This window comes from Athene noctua, chromosome 1 (genome assembly GCF_965140245.1).
Source record: "Athene noctua chromosome 1, bAthNoc1.hap1.1, whole genome shotgun sequence".
Lineage (NCBI taxonomy): Eukaryota > Metazoa > Chordata > Aves > Strigiformes > Strigidae > Athene > Athene noctua.
In genome coordinates this window covers 218,002,789-218,020,231 of record NC_134037.1, presented here as the reverse complement: position 1 = coordinate 218,020,231, position 17,443 = coordinate 218,002,789, and the positions used below count along the sequence as shown (strand labels likewise).

Below are 17,443 nucleotides of genomic sequence, written 5' to 3'. Positions count from 1 at the left end.
AGCAAAACTAAAAGTGATGTGATTGATGTGAAATAATTGATTACAGTATGACAGCTTCCTTTTTCTTAATTATGAAATACAATTACATTTTTTGTGCTTTCATACCTGAACATTACGAAAGCTGAGAGAACTCTTTCTGTTCTACTTCTGATTAGATCAGCGATGCCACTTCTTCAGGTCTTATCAGATTGGTTTTGATAATAATTACTTGGGAAGTGTTTGATCTCAATGATGAATACTTGATTAGTTTTTCATGAAATCAGTCAACCACACCACTCAACACTACTCATGTGAGACCTTGTTGATTTAGCTGTTCGAAAGAATGCATTCTTTTTCACTGCAGTTATGGGATGTCAGTCTTTGGGGAATAGAGGGTGGAAAAAAGGGCAAGTTTATGGGTAATGATATTGCAGCAGCAGATATTTAAGGTTTGCTAATTCTCTTCTCAATTATGTTCATTCCCTGCCTCGTCACACTGCCTGCTACATGGTGACAGAATCAATCTTAGCAGTGGAATAAATTTTTCTTTTTTCAAAAAAAGGTTTCATGACACCATTGTCATCTTTGAAACCCTTGGAGGGTTTTGCCCTGATGAATAATATTTCATATGTGGAATGTTTATGTGATTTTCACGGAGTGATAACCCCGCTACCACCTAACTTTGATGCATTGAGATTGCTGCTTTTCCCTACTAAAGTGCTTTTACACACCACCTCCTACAAATTGACTTAAGAGTTAGAAATAGAAGATTCAACAAAACTTCAACTCTCCATGGAAAAAAGGGTCTTACAGAGAAATTTATACATTGGGCACAATCTGCTTTAATTATTTAAACAGTAGCTTTTGCTGAATAAGACTTCTAGGCACTTTTCCCTTATCCTTTTTCTTTTATGCAGTTAGAATCAGTTATCCAAAGATGACCACATATCCAGATTTTAAAACGACTGCTTTTTAAACCAAGCTTTGTTTTGATTGGTCTACAGACCTATACTCACTGAAGTCAATAGCATTGTCTGCATAAGTAAAAATTGCTCACATAACAAGACACTCAATGGATTGGTCTCCAAGTTATAGGGAAAAAAATCCTATAGTTCAGGTACTTGCTATTAAGTATCTGCACAAGAAGATATTTTCAGGACAATGTCTTTGCTTGTCAGTCATAAAATAGCAATGCACAGCCTTTTATCAAAAAAAGGAGTTAATGCCATGCTAATTAGGAAAAGAGAAGAAAATTTCCAAGGAGGCAATATTTTCTCTAATGTTTTTCTTTTTAAAGTTGCTAGTAGAATTATGACAGTTTTAACAATCAGAAAATACAGTGCATTCCAAATGTTTCCTTTGTTAATTATAAGATCTCTGAAAATTGCCTAGATCTTTAAAACTTAATGTTTCACTAAAAAGCTTAGATCCCTTTTGGTTGTTGTTTTTGGGTTTGGTTTTGTTTTGTTTTTAGTATCAACTATTATTTTAGTGGCAATACATTTCTCTTTGAAGATCCAATTTAAGCAGGCTCTTCTCTCAGAGACTCAGACTGCTTAAAAAGAAAATAATGTTCCAGGACTATAATTATTTTGGTTATTGTGTCCTCATGTTAATGCTGTAGTGGAAGAAATGTTCATTGGAACGTTTCATTGTTTTGATATAAGTCTAAAAAGAAAGGGAGAGAAGTCAGGCTGCTGTATGGAGGAATGGTACATGTCTCTTTAAATGGTGAAGAACAGTTTGAATGCAGTTACCTCCAAATATAACATGGATTCAGCAATTCTTATTTAACTGTTGTGCACTGTCAAATTACCTGTCATCCTAAGATATCATCTTTATGTAATAGTTGTTGGCCGGCATTTCCAAAGAATTCATCTCCCAGTTAGAAGCCGAAATAAGCAGAAAGATTTTCATACAGGCTTATTACTCTGCAGCTCCCACTGAAAACAAAGGAAACTACTAGGTGCCAGGTCCTTAGAAAGTCTCTCTACTTTGTTATGTCTTTTAGGAGGAACAGCAGCTGAGGTTTTCAAAGGAAGCTAAAGGATTTAGGTGCCTAGTTTCCATTCAGGGGCTACAGAAGGGGAAGCCCTAACCCAGAACCTTTGAGAAGCCCAGTTCAGGACTTTTAAAATTTGTAACATGCGAAACCAGGTCAAATATCCACAGTCGAGAAAAGGCCCAAGCCTGAGGGATGTCAGAACTGAGGAGTAGCTCGTGAATCTTGGACTCGAGATAAAACAGACCATCCAAGATTGAAAAGAGTACAGAAAAACAATTAATCCTCACATTTTGACTGAATTCAACTCATTTCAAATTACAAGGTGCAGTCTATTGTTAAAGGCATATTCATCAGTTACCCACAGACACTACTAATACTCCTGTTGTCTTCAAATCCTTATGCATACCAAAAAATGAGGAAAATGGGGGAAAACTCTTCAATAGCATAGGGATTACTACCTCATTGCTCTACTTATGAGTAAAATCCTTACTGACTTTTCATTTAATTCTTCTCTCATTATTTCCTTCAAAAGGAAGCATGCATTCTGAACAACAATAAAAAAAATCTATAGGGTAGTACCATTTCTGTCATTTGCAGCTAATGAATGCTTTTTAGTATTGACTAGCAACTGGTCTAATAATGACAATGACTCCACTGATTTAGAGCAATAAATCCAAAGACTTGGCAGGCCTCTATTAGTATAATAAGCTCAAACATTCATTCAGGAACATTAAGAAAATGGGCAGGACACTCTTGAACATTAGAGATTCTCATGTTTCTTTCCTTTCTGTAACACCATCTGGCTGAAAAACATGATTTTGCAGTGTTTAATGTGTAAATTTAAGTGACAGCTAAGGTAACTGTGAGGATTTTTTTCTTTCTCTGTTGCTAAGAGAGAGGGTCAATTATGACAGTTATTATTACTGTAGGGCTATGAGAGTCCACACTAACAGCATCTATTAAGAAAGGTTGGGGGGGGTTAAATGCCTGTGTTCAACATCTACTGTGGACAACAGCTATTACCAGTGGTTCCAGATATTATCAGAATCGGATGTTTGATACTCCTCATAACAAACAGACCTCTCAGTGTTTTATCACTAGATGAAAGGCTTAAATGACTTCAGATAAACAACAGCGATACACTTGTTTTCATCAGTGATACAGCAGTAAAGATAATTCACCAGGCATTCCTCATCTGGTTTACGTACATTTATTTTTCTCATTCAGGGAGAATATATTATTATTTATTTTCGTTACTACATGTAGATGAAATAAAGAAAACAGATTAATTACATTAGTTTCATCAGATCACTGTGCAGATACTGTTCCCAGAAAAACCTAAAAAATGTAAGAAGCAATCTTGCCAGATAAATTTAAACAAACAAGCCAGACAGAAAAATTATGAGAGAAATGTGTCCAGTTGGTACTTTAATCCCCCTCGGAAGCAATGTTACAAACCAACCTTCAGTTGGATCTCCCTTATACATCTGTAGGGTATTTCCCTTTTTTGTTCATCTGAGGGCTTGTATTAAGCTGTAGAAAAAACATTATTTTTTATTTTTTTTTTGCCAAAGGGAAGGCAAAAGCACCATCAGGCTGTGGAGACAGTAAGGTCTAAGATGGTCCCTGCAGACAAGCTCCACCAGACTGGGCATAGGGGTTGGTGACACCTTTCCTTACAGTTGCATGATGCAAGGACCATCCAGTACTAACCTGCGACAAAATGCATGGGTGAAACAGCTTCCCTGATGAAGCTCTTGGCCAAGTTGCCTGCATTCATAGTTGCATTTCTTTTGTACAGCTTGCATTTACAACTGAGTTTTGGCAAATGGAGGCTTATTCGGAGCTTCATGGAAGTGACAGAGGCTTGCAGCTCAAGCAAGGAGCATCTGTGTGGCAGATACTTTCATAAAATGATATTTTCCTGCAAATATTGTAGATAGCAGCTGTAGACCGTAACTGTATGAAGAGCAGGAAAACATGGCTAATGCCAGAGTTCCTGTGACAGTTTGCATATAAATTTGTGGCTGGAGGTGGATTCATTAATAAAGTCAATACAGAGTTTATGTCAGCTCCACCAAGGCAGATAGCCATAGGAGAATCTGTCTAACTTAGTACTTCATTTGATGTATTTACATTTGCTGATTTATTTAGTAATAATGAGTGGATTTATTGTGTTGGAAAATGGAAAGAGCTCTGCAATGTGAAACATCCTGCTAAAAGAGATCTCAAAGCATATTGCAAGGATGATGACAAGGACAGAGAAGAAGCTGGAAGTTCATAGGTCACTATATGAGAGCAATAAAAGTAAAGAGCTCTTATTTCCACTTATTAGTTTGTTATTATTTCTGTTATTTTGCTGCCGTGCTTGGTCCTGGCAAGGTGCTTATTACAGTCAGAGCAGTGAATATCAATCACATTGTCTCCTGAGTCTGATCAGCAGCCCAGTGAGGAGGGAGGACAGAGTTGGGGGTATGGGTCTAATGATTTCCTATCCCTACACACTCCTCACTTCAGCAAAACTCCCTCATTGGGACTTTCTTTCAGCAAAATATCAAGCATTATTTGTCAAGATAAGTGGATGTTTGTGGTCTGAGGTAATAATAGAGAAATATTAAATGGACAGTATTTAAATTCCTCTAACACTATTGTAAATTGCAAAATGGTGTAAGAAAATCCGGTTAAGTGTTCAGCCCACCTACAGCCAATAGAGAAAAAAAATGGGGCATTTGAGGTGTGGACATCCTCAGGTTCCATTAAAAGAGATGCATTCCACCACGAGTGCCCAGTAGAATTGGACGGCATAAAACAGGAATACTCCTGCCCATCTTATGTGAGACAACTAGCAAAACAGGCTGCATGTTCAGCACAACAGCTTCAGGAGCATGGTTTAAGTTCCAGGGTTTGGTTATAGTCTTTTGATATTGCATATTAGAATACACCTAAGTGAGGCTTGTATTTTTATTTCAGTGTGAAGCTGGAAATTATTTCAGCTAGCAGTTTTACTGGCACACCGCCAGAGGATTGCAGATGGTACAGCGTTACTCTGTCTTGAGTGGAGAAATCAAGAAAGCTTGAAATGATAAGCCTTCAACTGGGAGAAGCTGTTTCTGTGCCACTTGCAATTGTAAATACAGATGATTCAAGTGTAAGAAACATCAGGATCCACACATCTGGTCTTCACAAGAGGACAATAACTCCAGAATGAGACAAACATGCTGCAGCTAACAATGAACAAAACCAGAAGCCTTATGATTCATAGCCACATTTCCAGATCCAAAGCCATTTTTAGCATTTTGATCACAGTCTGCACCCACAAAAAAGCCAGACTAATTTTCTGTTACTTGCCAGAATGAAATAAATAAAAAAAAAAAAAAGACATTAAAATGGAAAAAATCTTACTAAAAAAAAGAAAAAATTTTGAGTCGACAAAGAATTATATGGTGACACATACCAGACTGAAGGCTAAACAAGAGCCCAGTCTGAATTTAAAGAAAATGCTTGCCCTGTTTGGAAAAATTGTGTGTTTATCAGAGTCTTGATTCACAGGTTACAAACAAACAATTTTGAATTTATTCTGGCATATGCACACTGCATTTCTTGGAGGAAAAGGTGACTTATGTGCTGCCTGTGACAAGGGAAGTCATCCTAGTTCTGTTGATCAAAGCCCCCCTTAGAAGCAGGGCTGCAAAGGTTTCTTCAACCACAGAAAAGAAGCTTTTAAAAAGTATGATGTAAAGAAGGAACAAATTCCTGAAGTAAATGAGGTAATTACCACCTGAACATAATATTTCACACTTTGCAAGAAACTTAGTGGAGACACAGCAAGCAGATTGCTGGGTAGATGCTATCAAGGACATGCACACGGGGTGCAGAAGCATCTGTACCAAAGACAATCAAAGAGCTGTGGAATTACAAGTTATAAGCACTTATGCAAACAAGGAATAGGTGCTACAGATACAGCTGCACACACTGTATTTGAAAACATAGACTACAGGTCATGTCATAAGACAGAAAAATCCTTTGAAGCAGCAACTCTGGAAAAAGGTTTAGATATCAAAGTAAGGGAATTGGTTTTCAATGCCACTCTTTACCAAAAGGGCAACTGTTGTTGTTTGTATAAAGAGATCTCAACTAGCAGTTGGAGAGCGTAAATGACTTTTGCTTGCACTTACTTGGAAGTATTTTTATTGATATTGAAATCCTGTGTATATCTGAAAAAGGATTTCAGGCAAATTAAGTTTAGAAAAGAGCAGCAAGAATGTTGTAAAGTACCTGCTACAAGAGTTATGGAGCTAAAGCTATTTTATAAAATGCCCAAACTACTGTGGACTCATCCAATAAGAATCTATATGAAAAACAGAATTCTGATAATGAAGGTTCTTCTGTCTTTTAACCATGGAATAACAAAATCCTGGAGAGAAAGAAATCAGATCCAGAATACACAGATCTTTAATACTGAGAAAACTAACCACTGGAACAATTTCTGAAGGCTGGTGGCAGCATTTTTTTCATTGCTAGCTATTTTTAATTAATATTTTTTTTTTTTCCCTGAGATTTTTGTCTAATCAAACTGGAATATTTTTAAGGAAACCTACAGTGCATGTTAAAGACAAGATCAAATGGAATAACCACTGTGGCCATTTCTTGCCTATGAATCCACACATTTATGAAAGGAACAAAGAGCAGCACTAACAATGAGCACTAACAGTATTGTGAATATCAGGTCTGGGGCAATACAATGCTTCTGAGTGTGAGAGTGCAGCTTGGAGCTTTGTGGAAATGGCACTTTCACACCCCGGCTGTGTCCAGGCTGAGGATACACAACAAAGTCAAAGAAATGCCAATCAGAAATATAGGCTGCCAAAACCAGTGAATTCAATAATAGTATGTAAAATGTTGTCTTTACCAGTAGTCCCTACAACAGTAAGAAATCTCATCTTTTTGTGATTTTAAGGCTTGCACCAAAATTTAGACACAGCAGAAGACAGAAGTTGTCAATACAGAAAGCAGTAGTATTAAAGAGAATAACTGATTCTAGAAACTGATTAATTTATCAAACACTATTTGGAAGAATTCTTTTAAAAGGCATTACCTGCATCTATGAATATCAGCCTTGTAATAGCTAAGGATTCGTTCCTTCTCAATAAGACCCTCTGATAGTATGTTCCCAGAGAAAGTTATGAAGAAGCTCTGTTATTTGTCATACCCAGATGGGTAATAGTGTTCCTCTGTTGTAACACTGAGGTTCACAAGGATCATCAGAAAATCAATCGACATCATCAGAAAATCAACTTTGCTAACTCAGGTGGAACAAGACATGTTTGTCTGTGTTGATGGGACACCAATTCCTTCCTGAAAATCTGGAGATGCTACTAAGAGGCAGCACAGCCAGTCTTACATGTACACCCAGAGCTGCAGTACACAGTGCATTTGTCCTCCCACTTTGATGGCTAATTCTTTCTTGATTTACAGTGGCATGTTTGTCATGGGAATTATGTCATAACCATTCATGTTCCCTGAAGTACATCTTAACAAATTCCCCACATAATAATTAGATAGCAATCAACAATCACAGTTGCTTCGTTGTTTTCTAGGCTGTTAAGTCATAAAACAAAGAACAAGGTTAAGTGATTTTCAGTAGATTACCACAAGGACAGTAAGTGGCATGTAAGTCATCACGACATCTGATATACTTTCATTCTGAACAGTTGTAATATCTGTGACTGGGCACTCAATTTTTCACTTTATTTAAGGTTTAAAAAAACTAATGATATTTAAGTACTCCTGAAGACAAAAATTTAATACCTACACCATTTTTTATAAGGACTCAGTAAAACTGTATTTGTGCAAAGGTTCTGGTAGAATTCAGCATTTATCCTCCAGTTAATAATAGCTCTTCTTGCTGTTTCTGGGCTGAGCCTCTCAGATGCTGAGTTCTGATGGCTTTTATCCCTTCTCAGTGCGAGTCAGTCTCTGGCAGGGCTGGGACCCTGACTTAGTCATATTCAGAGAAGGGACTGTCTGCCATTCCAAACTGTGTAGCTGCTCCTGGGGATTAGGCAAGAATGTACTGGAAGTATTTTAATTTGTGACCTGAGTAATTTTTTTTTTTTCTGATTATAGTAGGACTAAGTCTTTAGTTGCATTCCCCAGTAGCCAGAAAAATGGACTTTGCCACCTGTTGTACATATTTGTTTTCAGATTTTTCTGAACTCTGATACCTGATTAATAGCATGTACTGGTCTTTGTTGTATTTCTTACTCTCCTTTAACAAGAGGGGGAAAAGTTTTCTTATCAGCTGAGGTCATTTAGGGTCAGGCTAAAAAGAGACACAATCATGTCTTCCCGGGCTATCAAGTCTGATGATTCTTACCTGTGACACCTATGGAGAATATAAATTTGCACATCGATGTATATCTGAATTTGATGTTTCTGGAGAATTTCAGAATCCCCTCTACAAGTTTGTTTCATGTTTCAGGTGTGGGTTTTTGTTTAGTTTTGGTGTTTGGTTTATTTTGGTGCTACCATTAGTTACCCCTTTAACAGGCAGTGGGTACATGAATCCTAAAGCAGGGGTAGTGGAGAACAAAAGAGTAAAGCCATATCAAGGATAGAGTAAAATATAGACATGACATGATCTAAGACATGGGTTGGTCTGAGTTACATAGGATTTTCTGGAAACCCTCTGGGCCCACACACTTGAACTCACAGAATCACAGAACCATATAGGTTGGAAAGGACCTTGAAGATCATCCAGTCCAACAATTAACCTAACATTGACAGTTCCCAACTACACCATATCCCTAAGTGCTATGTCGACCCGACTCTTAAACACCTCCAGGGATGGGGACTCCACCACCTCCATGGGCAGCCCATTTGAATGCCTAACAACCTGTTCTGTAATGAAATGCTTCCTAATATCCAGTCTAAACCTTCCCTGGTGCAACTTGAGGCCATTACCTCTTGTTCTATCACTTATTACTTGGTTAAAGAGGCTCAAACCTAGGTCTCTGCAGTTTTCTTTCAGGTAGCTGTAGAGGGCGATGAGGTCTCCCTCAGCTTCCTCTTCTCCAGACTAAACACCCCCAGTTCCCTCAGCCGCTCCTCGTATGACCTGTGCTCCAGACCCTGCACCAGCTTCGTTGCCCTTCTCTGGACATGCTCAAGTCATTCAATATCCTTTTTGTAGTGAGGGGCCCAAAACTGAACACAGGAATCGAGGGGCGGCCTCACCAGTGCCGAGGACAGGGGTCAGATCCCTTCCCTGTCCCTGCTGGCCATGCTATTGCTGACACAAGCCAGGATGCCATTGGCCTTCTTGGCCACCTGGGCACTCATTCATGCAGGAGCTGGAAAAACTGCTGAGAGATGCCCAAAACACACATCTCCCTGCCAGTCACATGGTGGGGCAGGTAGGCGTGCCCTCTCCCACCACCCAGCAAGCATTCTTGTCATGTGACAGCCATTCTGAACACATGATGGTGCAGAAAGGGGAATTTCAGGATCCTTGGTAAAATGGAGGCAGGGCTCAGGACACAGCTGTGTGTATTTTGGAGATAGACCACTCTAGATGACTGTAAATTTGGCTTCCTAACCCACTGGTTAGAGACAAGAAATCAACACCACATCTTGCCACCATCACATGCCTGGACTTGGGTATGTCACTTTGACAGTTTGTGCCTATGTTCCCTCTCATTTTTATAAACAGAGAATTCTTTGAGGCAGTCTCTTGCTCCAGTTTTTCACAGTGCTTTTTTTAGAGCAGGAGCCTCTGGGATTACTGCAATACAAATAAATAACACTAAACCTGTAACAGAGGTATTATGTGAAACAAGCTGAGATTTTGTATATGAACCATTAGATGTGTGAGATAAGATGAATTCATTAAATCTGAAAACATAAACATATAAAGTGTGCATACCCTTTCAGTCTTTTATATCATACGGAGCACTTATAGACATATATATTATATATGCTTACCTTATTCTATAAAGTGGATCTAAAATGCATTACATTAAAGAGTGTCCTCTAGTACCACGCACATTATAGGCACTCAGCAAATAATAAATACAATTGAAATGACATAAAAATTAAAATGGAATGTATTCATCACTTCCTAACCACAATCTTTAATGACGCTAGCAAAAAAAAAGGGCAAAGGTATGTCAGCCTGGCATTCCTGAGGTACACGTGACTGGACTTCGTCAAGATATATCTGAAAAACTTTGAAGCATTTAGCGCTGTAGTTGCACCAGCAGAGCCTTGAGTTCAGACTGCAAAAGGCTTCCTCCGATCCCAGGCAGATGCCCAGCAACCAAGTCACATATTGCCTCAGCTATAAAATTATTGGTATAACAAAGCATTAAACAAGTTTATTTAAACCTAGCGTACACATATCTGTTTGCGGTGCAGCTGGGCCTCTGGATTACTGTGTAAACAAGGTCCAAATATCATCCTCAATGTTTTTTACCACAAAAAGAAAATTCAGTCTTTTCACTTTGAGGACCACTGCAGTACTACATCTATGACTGGGTTTGCTGTCTCTGCAGTTTCTCTTTCATGGGTAAAGTGAACTAGCAAGATTTTGGTCATGTGAGCTACATAGAACCTTTTATTTAGTGTTGCATCTCCTGCTTTGACACCTGTGTTGCCCCTGCCCTGGAGTATTTGTCCCTTTTTGCCTCCCTACCAGCCATGACAACAGGATGCACAATGAAAATCTGTGTTTACAAATCTTGCATGCAAATGATTATGGAACAGCCACGATATGCAGCAATTTAAATTTGTTGACAGAGTTGCTAAGAAACAAACCTTTTGATTCTGTGAAACCCTTTTTGATACAGCTCCACGCTCTGACAGTTGAAGTTATTGAACAAGAGTGAGGACTCTTTAAAAGAGGAATTTCTGACATTTGCTATGTTTTCAGAGGCTGTAACATAACATTGAATATTCCTTCAGTGTCAGTTTTATTCAGTAGCAGAGTGTCTGATTCCATATATATTTAAACTATCCTATATTTCAAAAAAGTGGCTTCAGCACTTCAGTACTACCTTCTCCCACTCACATGCACAATTGTTTTGCTAAGAATTGTGATCTTTACATGCTCCCCTGCCAAATACCTTGTAAGTTTCTATATTTTTTCCAATCTGTTCTTTAAACATCCTTTCTCCAGGGCATTTTCACAAAGGACCGCATACCATGCTACTCAGATATCAACAGTAAAATACACCATTATTTTGACATGCCAGTATTATGGAGACAGCTGATGCTTTAGGAATATATATTCACACTGTAGATACCTAACCATTAAATAGTGAAGCAGAGCTGGGGAAAAAACAAGGCCCAGTTTCATCCCAAATCAGATTACCTTGTATCATTTAGCTGATAAAATTAGAAGCACTGTCATGTAAAGTCTTGTCAGTAAAAGAGGATGATTTAGCCCTTAGGTTGGATGAAACACATTTGGAAGCATCTAGCCTTCACTTCATTGCTCAGGCAGCCTGGAGCAGTTATAGTCCTAATTTAAACATCTCAGGTGTTTAAAATTAGGCAGAATTAATCCTAGCCTAATTGATCATAACCTTATTTTTCTTAGCAGGTTTAGCAGTTGTAATTACAACCTGCCTGTATGCATGCTAAGTTTTGTGCATGACTTACACTGTTGCATTCAATGCACAATAGGAAAAAGGCAGATCAACAAAAATTTAAAAATTTTGTGGCGATGGGAGATAAACAATCACAATTATGGGACAGGCAGAAATTTGAGGCTTGAGGAAAGAACATTTGCCATCTACCTCTGCTGAAGGCATACATTGTTTTCCAGGATCAGCTTAGGACTTTTATGGACATTTTGCATTTTTCTGGTGTGAAACACAGGAACCTAATGTCATGTATCTGTTAAAGTGGTATTTTTAATCAAATAAAATGGCTACACAGTCATAAACTGAAACTTAAAAGACAGAGGATGACTAGGAGAAGATAGATCAGGCTATGACAGAAAAATACAGCAAAAGAGAGTGGGGCAAGAAAGAATCAGTCATTTTCAGATTTACTCAGAAGCACTGAAGACTATCCCTGCCTACCATTTTCTCTTCACATTTTATTCATAAGGACCATTTTTTTCCTTGTGAAAAAACACATCTCCTAAAATTGTGCAAAAGTGTTTTGAAAAGGATTTTTTAAAATGTGAAATAAATGTAAAAATAATGAGTCATACTCCGTAATGGCCATTGCAGAGTGTGCATTAGAAGGCAACCAGAGCACTCTCAGCATGCACTAATAGCTTGCTAATGCACAGCCTTCAGTGCCTTATTGCTATAGTCGACATTTACCACAACGAATACTTTGCAGCAAGAAATATTTTGGGCTCCATTATGCTTTCGCAACCTTGAGCTGTGCTGGGAAGGGCTGGAAGTAGAGTGCATGAGCAATGGGAGCTGAAGGCCTGGAGAAATAACTCACACCTTTGCTATTTGTTGGTATATGGATGGAAAAGGCTCGCTCCGAGCTCAGCCTTCATGTGACGGAAAATATCAGTGGGGTGGAAGGAGGTGAATTTCATCCAACCTGGCTCTGCTAGAAGGCAGTATTGCAAACCAGCTTGTAACAGGGCCTTGGCTTGAATACCTCACAGGGTTTTTTACCTCGGGACCACTGCACAGTCCCCATGTTCCTGCCTCTAAGCATTCAGACACCACGAATCACATTTTCGTTGCTTGTGTTTTAAGGCTCCCTGTTGTCCCAAGCTTTGTAACAGCAGCCTGTTCCCTCTCTCCCTCTCTTCTTTGTCCTGTGTGTGCATTTGTCCATGAACATGTCTGCCAGTGAATGCACAGCTGTGTCTGTAGCTAGCACAAAAATGCTCCTTTAACTGGGCTTTTGCAGCTCAGTACCTGAGTGAGGAACACTCTCATAACCAGCACGGTTTGGACTGATTAATTTTGCTTCTTCGGGTTTTTTTGTTGCTACTGTTCCATTTCTGTTCTTTCTCATCAGGTAAATCATTTGCCAATCACTAGAAACACTCATGAGATGCCCCTAGTGCCCGCCCTGATGGGGGACTGCCCTGTGCCTCTGCACAGTACCTGTGCTGATACATTACACATGCAAAACTCTGGGACAACAGACTGGCAGTTCATATGCCCATGGTCAGGGCGCTCCCTTGGGAGAGGAACAGTACTATTAAAATCCCTTTTGGCACAGAAAGGACTGAGCCCTAATCCCAGCCTGCCTGGGTGAGACCTCTGGGATCTACCATTAGTGGTGGAAGGAAATGTGGGGGAGAAGGATAACTTTTGTTTGAGGGTTTTTTTTTTTCTGATATATAGGACAAGTAGTTCCTTAGAAGCCAAAAATGTTGGATGTATAAAAGAAGTCACTTCAAGTATAAAGTATCACCTACAAGATCTCAGTGTAAACACCCATTTCACTAATTGACTCAAAAAATATCTAAGAATGGGTAATGCAACATTTTATTTAGTAAAAACTTTGGTCTTCATTGTTCCATTTTCAGTGGTGTCGTATACCAGTATGAATAAGAACTCTTGTTATCTCCAGTGAGTCCCACAGTCTGCCATCATCACACAGCTACTGCTGTGCCCTAGGGTTTAGATTATGAACTGCAGGAGAAGAAACAAAGTGTGGAGTTTATTATAAAAATGCCCAGAGATATTATTACCAAAACATTCTGTTGGCCTAAACCCTTGGCTTGTAAATTCTTCATGTGAATAGTCCATAAAAATAAGCCTCCATCCTCCCTTAAGTTTTTGAGAGGAACTAACCCCAGCTCACAAGGGATGGAACTATGATGGAGCAAAAATCCAGGATCACATGCCATCCTAATGGACTGGTACTGTTGAAAGGTTGTTGTTCATGTGAGTAAAGGTATGGAGGATCATTTCCTCATTTACAAACATTTTTAGTGAGAAGAAAGTTAAATTCCAGGAAAAGACAAAATGAATGAAAACAGATCTCTTCATTTTCTCTGCTGCAGGTTTTTTTGTTTTATTATTTTTAATAGAGCAGCAGGTTTGGGTTTTTTTTATATGTGATCTGGATAAACTGTTCATATCAAACAAGGCAATGCAATGAATAGTATTGAGCTGTGTAAGTCCTAGAAGTTGGAAAACCAATGCATTTCATGGCTGGCTATGCTTTGTTTTCCTTTAATGCAGACAATTTAATGTTAGCGATTGAATCAGTGAGCTTTCCAGCAAAAATGACAAGGCAGTCAACTTTAAGCATAGCATTATTAGCCATCGTCTCTTCTAGTTTTGTGTGCATGTTGAGTGATCTGGGATGAAAAACTAACAAGCACCTGTCAAATCTGAGACATCAAGTTTTTTGACAGAGGGCCCACTGGACATTCCTATCAAGAGAGCCTTTATGAGTAAACCGTGGAAATCTCTCTCAGACAAAAAGGAAACAGAGCTCATCAGATTCTGCAGACCCTTGACTTGGAGGGCATGCTGTCTCCAATGAAAGGCTTTTGATCACAATGCCTTTTTATTCAGATTTGACTTCACATTATGGCTAATCAATACCTTGCAACAGTCTAAGTCCCCAGTTAGATGCACGTCTCACAGTCAGGCAGGGAGACCTACTAATTGAGAAAAAGTCAGAGACCCAGGTACCATCGCCCTCAGGCCATAGTCTTGCCTCAGCTCAATCCTTTTTCCTATCCCTGCCTCTCTTATCACAGTTCCCTAGAAATGGTGGAAATAAAATTTAGAGACATGACAGGCACAGAAAAGCAGGATCAATTCCTGTCACTTGCCACCAGTGTTTACTGCCTTCCCAGGTCTTCAGAGGGTGTTTTTCTTTCATAGCTTAGGGGAACTTAACCTTTTATAAATAGGAAGATGGTACCCTCATGAATTTTAAATTGTTTGATTTTTCTAGGCCTGAAATTATCTCGACTTTACAAAAATTACTCTCTCTTTACAATCCCGTTTGTTTTTATAGGGTTAGAAATAGAAACTGAAAGGGCTTTGTCATGTCTTCAGTTTTTTGCCATGTGCCCACTTCAACAATTGCCCTTCTCCTTTCTGCATCATTTTTCACCAGCCAGACTGTGCACATGAACAATATGAACTCCTTCTATAGAAAAAAAAAAAAAAAAAAGAAGGTAACTGCAGAACTATGACATGGGACCTGTCCTCCTGCAGGGCAACAGCAAGAAGCATGGCAGCAGCAGAAGGATGTCGGGCTGGCCTGTCTCTCACAGTACATGACTGAGGGATTGTGTTCAGTAAAGCATCACAAGGGAGGTGCTCAATCCTGGTCCTCCGTGACAACAGATAGTAAAAATGAAGTTCTTTGCTTTTATTTGTCTCCTGCCTTCATTTGGCATTTTCCTGGCAGCATTGTTTGCCTAGCCCCTACCATAGCCAGCTTCATGAAAAAAATGTGTTTGTAAACCTGGTTTTGTAAACTATGGTAAACCAACCACTGGAGGGAGTCACAGGTTAGGGAGCTGCTGGAACTACCAGCTGCTGCTGGATAAGCACATTTTACTTTGGGGACCACATTATATGTCTGTCCTGTGTGAAATGAGTTTTCTAAGGCAGCTGTCTGTAAGCATTATTACATGGACATTGTCGTGGGATGAATTTACCTTCCACATAATGCAAACAGTTCCTGCAGTAAGAAGAGAGATGCTACCCGCATTGTCCTTTCTTCCATCACCTCTAGTGAGGTCATTAGTTCTGGACAGGTATTTTAGTGACCATAAATTAAGTGGTGGAGAGAAAAGAAAGATGAGGTGTAGGTCAAAAAAAGGTAGAAGAGTTGGGGGAGAAGTGAGAAATGAAAACACTAAGGAAAAAAGAAGAAAGAGAAACTGAAAATCAGGTGAAGAAGAAAAAGACCAAAACAAAAAAACTACATGAAGGAGAAATACTTTGTTTTCACTCTGTTCATCATTTTTGCCTAGAATCCCATTCAGGAACTCTTATTCATTGCTTCCTATTCTTTGTGACATTCACCACTTATATCCATCAGCTCTTCTTCTCAGAACAAATGTTTTAGGAGGTCAGCTTGGACAGCTGCTTGCCTTGCAAATAAAACAGTTTTTAAAAGCACGCACTCCCACTAACTAATAAGTAACCTGCCATATATATATATATATATATACACATATATATATTCACCTGAAAGTTCAGTCAAGTAATTATTTAAAATTATGTGGTTAAACGGAAATATCTTAGCAAATATACATACATATTGGTAAATCCCTGAAATGGTCTTGTTTTGATAAAACCCTTTTTTATATTCTTGAGTTCAGATTCTCATTTCTTTTTAGAGTTAAAATATTGTTTTTTTGTTTTTCAATCATTTTGGGAAGATGGAGAAAATTAAGTTGCTTTTTTCTGTGAGAATAAGCATCTATTTTAAATTATTTAAAGAAAAACCTACAAAAGGCATTTAAAAATAAATGAAAATGAAAAAAGTTCTGCGCTGAAAGAAAAAATCAGCTGCTTTAAAAAACTATTATACTGAAGATTTTATGTGCAGTGAAGATTTTCACATACATTTGTCTTTTCAAATGGCTCAAACTGTAAACATTAGTAACACACATTGAAGATGTTCAGATTTTCCAATGGAGCATTCAGGGTCTGGGGACATGAATCCAACAACAAAGCTCATACTTCAGGCTCCATGTCCTACTGGCAGCACAAATCCTGAGAGAGTGCCTGGAATCACTTCAGGCTTAAAGAAGGGTTTTGATAAATCTGTTTTCCAAACTGTATTCCTAGAAAATAGAAAAAGGCTACGTGCAGAATATTTAAGAAAAAGCAGAAGGGTAAATAGAGTTCTTTAGAGGATAAGAGAAGGCAAGTATTTTCCAGCATGGGTGTCTACTTCCACTTAAAGGTTTAAGTGTGTAATGACTTACCCACATCTGAAAATGTTGGCTTGTGTGGTTTACCAAAAGCCAAAGTGGGATGAGCTTGCAAGACAGAGTTAGTCTCTAATGTAGTTACTTAGATAGGGTTGCCTCTTGTGCTGCTGAGATGGTCTCTCCTCCTCTTTGCTCACCAGCATTTATTCCAGGTCTTAATGCAGAAACACTAGCATTAGCCTGGCACAGACAGCAGGGACGGACAGCCAGAGCACTCAGCTGTGCTGGGGGCACCAATCACAGCCACTGCCAACCTGGTTTGTGGTCCTTCCCCCAAAAAAAGAAAGTTTATCTGTAGAGGTGAGCCTTTATACAAATGTGTCTGGGTGGCAAGAAGAAGGTGAGAACTGGAACAGGCTGGGGACAAGAAGTAATCTTAGGAAAAGCCTCTAAGGAACTCATCTTATGACAAATAACCTTAGGAAAAACCTCCAAGGAACTCATCCTACTAAGGGGTTTATTAAGTCTCTGCACCTTGTCAGGCACCTACACAAAGAAACGTCTCTAGAAAAGTACTTTAAAATATACTCCTTTATATATCTTGAATTGTCAGT

At 38.8% G+C, this 17,443-nt stretch overlaps 1 long non-coding RNA gene across 1 annotated transcript in view; it reads left to right on the top strand.

The window, feature by feature from the left end:
• LOC141972945 (uncharacterized) overlaps positions 1 to 17,443 on the top strand; it is a 193,218-nt gene that overhangs the window by 88,406 nt on the left and 87,369 nt on the right. The gene's annotated exons all lie outside the window — the stretch shown is intronic.